The sequence below is a fragment of the Terrapene carolina genome, unplaced genomic scaffold (assembly GCF_002925995.2).
Source record: "Terrapene carolina triunguis isolate 2854851 unplaced genomic scaffold, T_m_triunguis-2.0 Scaffold19702, whole genome shotgun sequence".
In the NCBI taxonomy this organism is placed as follows: domain Eukaryota; kingdom Metazoa; phylum Chordata; order Testudines; family Emydidae; genus Terrapene; species Terrapene triunguis.
The window spans coordinates 409-3,439 of NW_020684053.1; the positions used below are offsets into that span (position 1 = coordinate 409).

Below are 3,031 nucleotides of genomic sequence, written 5' to 3' on the forward strand. Positions count from 1 at the left end.
ACCAGCCAATGAGCTCCCGCGGTGGGTTCCTATGTGAACGTGCGCGTCCGCAGAGCAGGTCCCGTCACTGCCGCGGGGGCGCGCCCGGCCCGAGACTGGAAGAAACGCGGGGAGGAGTCTCGTAAGCAAAACTAGAGTTAACGAGTTCTGCGCATGCGCTATATTATATTTCGAATAGTCGCTGAAGGCAGACTAGCTTGCAGCGCCCGGCTAGCTCAGTCGGTAGAGCATGGGACTCTTAATCCCAGGGTCGTGGGTTCGAGCCCCACGTTGGGCGCAGAAAATTTTGCTCCTACAGCTGCAGTTAGCGTGGCAGGTTGTCGGTGTTTTTGCCCGGAACAGCGATGGGGGCAGCTCGGCTTGCCTGGGAAAGAGCCAAGCTTGGCAATGCAGCCTTGCAAAGCGGGGCAGCTCAGTGGGGCTGTGGTGGGCCCAGATGGGGAGTGGCAGGGCCTGGGGACCGATGGCCAGGCACCCTCCAGCACAGGAAAGGCTGCGGCGGCCCCTCCAGGCAGCCCCTCTCCAAGGGTGGGGAGCCCCTGGTCCCACTGCGCTGTGGGGCAGATCTGGGGCGACCCTCAGAGGAGCAGGCTGCCAAATTTCTACTGCATTAATAGCCCAAAGTCACGTAAAACTAGCCCCAAAGTAGCCCAGTGCTGGTAACTCAATCAAAGCCAGGAGTCATTTTTTTCTGTACCTCCCTTTGGGGTTTAAGCTGTGACTATCATCAAACATAGTGGGGCTGCTTTTTAACTAGTTAGCAGCTGTATTATTGTGTGTTACTGGCGAAAGGTCCCGTTCCACCAAAGGACGACTCAATGTGTGTCCCCGAGGCTTGTTTCTTATTGGAAAAGGCTGATAGTCAGAGGCTCCCCTGACACTGCTTCTGGGGGAATTCTGCGCCAAACAATTACAAATTCTGCGCACAATATTTTGAAATCCTGCGAAATTCTGCATATTTTATTTCTCAAAAGAACACCATATAATCACCCGACTTTCAATTATTTCTGTAATTTGTTTCAAAATACCTGCCTGTAATAATACAGACAACAAAAAAGATTCGGGAAATTTTTTTTTTTGACAAATAGATTCCTTACTAGGCATATGAATACAGAACGTTGAGTAATAATTAATCTAAAGTAAAATACAGAACTGTATTTCCCGCACCCCTCAGAAGCAGTGCAAAGGCTTGGGGGAGTCAGGGGTAATGGAGGAGCTGAGGGAGAGGGAAGTAATTTCTGGGAAGGAGCCTGGGAGTGAACCTGGAGGATTGTTGGGTGTGGGTAAGAGAAGTATGGAAGGGGGATTGCTAGGGAAGGGGTGGACAAACTTTTTGGCCCGAGGGCCACATCTGGGTAATTGGGAAATTGTATAGCGGACCATGAATGCTCACAAAATTAGGGTTGAGGTGCGTGGGGGGGGGGCTCTGGCTGGGGGTGCGGGCTCCAGGGTGGGGCCAGAAATGAGGAGTTCAGGGTGCGGGACGGGGCTCTGGTCTGGGGCAGGGAGGGTGAAGTGTGTGGGGCAGATGAGGGCTCAGGCTGGGGTGCGAGCTCTGGGGTGGGGCTGGGTATGAGGGGTTTGGGGTGTAGGAGGGTGCTCCAGGCTGGGACCGAGGGGTTCAAAGGGCAGGAGGGGGATCAGGACTGAGGCAGGGGGTTGGAGTGCCGGGGAGGGGTGGCTCAGGGGTGCAGGCTTAGGGCAGCACTTATCTCAAGCAGCTCCCAGAAGCAACAGCATGTCACCTCTCCGGCTCCTACGCGGAGGAGCGGCCAGGCAGCTTTGCTGCGCGCTGCCCCCTCCACAGGTACCGCCCCTGCAGCTCCCATTGGCCGTGGTTCCCAGACAATGGGAGCTCCGGGGGTGGCGCTTGGGGCAGGGGCAGCATGCGGGGCAGAGCCCCCTGGCTGCTCCTAAACGTAGGAGCCGGAGGGGGGACGTGCCACTGCTTCTGGGAGCTGCGCAGAGCGCCCCCCCCCAACCCTGCTCCCTGGCTGGAGCCCCGCAAGCCCCAGACCTTGCTCCCCAGCGGTGCTAGGGACAGCAGCCCCCTCCCCTGCCTGAACAGCTGGCGCCAAGTGTCTCAGTGGGGCAGGGGCTGGGGTTGGGGTTAGGGGCATGCTTTGCCTGCCCGGGCACATGATGGGCAGGGGGGACACTCTGACATCAGCCCCCACCCGCCTCTGCCCCGGACTGGGTTCTCACCTGCACAGCAGATCAGGAAGCTCCCAAGCACTGCGGTCAGCGGCAGCTCCATGGTGGCAGCAGATAGCAGCAGAGCAAGGCAGTGCAGGTGAATGGCCTGTCACTCACCAGCCCTCAGCTGTGATGTGGATGGCAAGACCAAAACTGAGTGATGGCACAGCCACCTGGTAACAAGGGGGCTCAGCGCTATGCCACTTACGTGTGGCCCCTCTAGCGTGGCAGTGCCAAACCTGAGTGGCCAGTGGGGCCACCAGCAGGGCTCCTCGCCACTGCCGGTGGTATGTGTCATCACAGCTCAGGGCAGCGGCATCTTGATTCCCCCTCAATGGTCCAGCAAAGGCACCCACGCTAGACTCTCAGCCATCACCTCTCTTGAGCAGAGAACCGCATCTCTCTCTCTTTCCTGACTGAGGTTTTTCCAGGCTGCACAGTTCCCTGCCTGTGCTGTGAGTTCCCCAGCAAGCCAGATGGCCTAACCAGGCCTGCGCCTGTGCACTGCTTTCTCTCTGAAGGCTGTGACCGACTGTAATGGTCAGGTTTCAGAGTAGCAGCCGTGTTAGTCTGTATCCGCAAAAAGAACAGGAGTACTTGTGGCACCTTAGAGACTAACAAATTTATTAGAGCATAAGCTTTCGTGGGCTACAACCCACTTCTTCGGATGCATATAGAGTGAAACATTGAGGAGATATATATACACACATACAGAGAGCATGAACAGGTGGGAGTTGTCTTACCAACTCTGAGAGGCCAATTAAGTAAGAGAAGTCACCACACAGCTCTGTCTAAGCCAGTGCATTGATTCTTAAGGAAAAAGCATGACAGAGAA

The 3,031-nt window shown here is 56.4% G+C and overlaps 1 non-coding gene across 1 annotated transcript; it reads left to right on the forward strand.

Moving 5' to 3' along the window:
- The first annotated feature begins 204 nt into the window (after positions 1-204).
- TRNAK-CUU lies at positions 205-277 on the forward strand. The gene has a single exon. It is a non-coding gene; the product is annotated as a tRNA-Lys (tRNA).
- Positions 278-3,031: the final 2,754 nt, after the last annotated feature.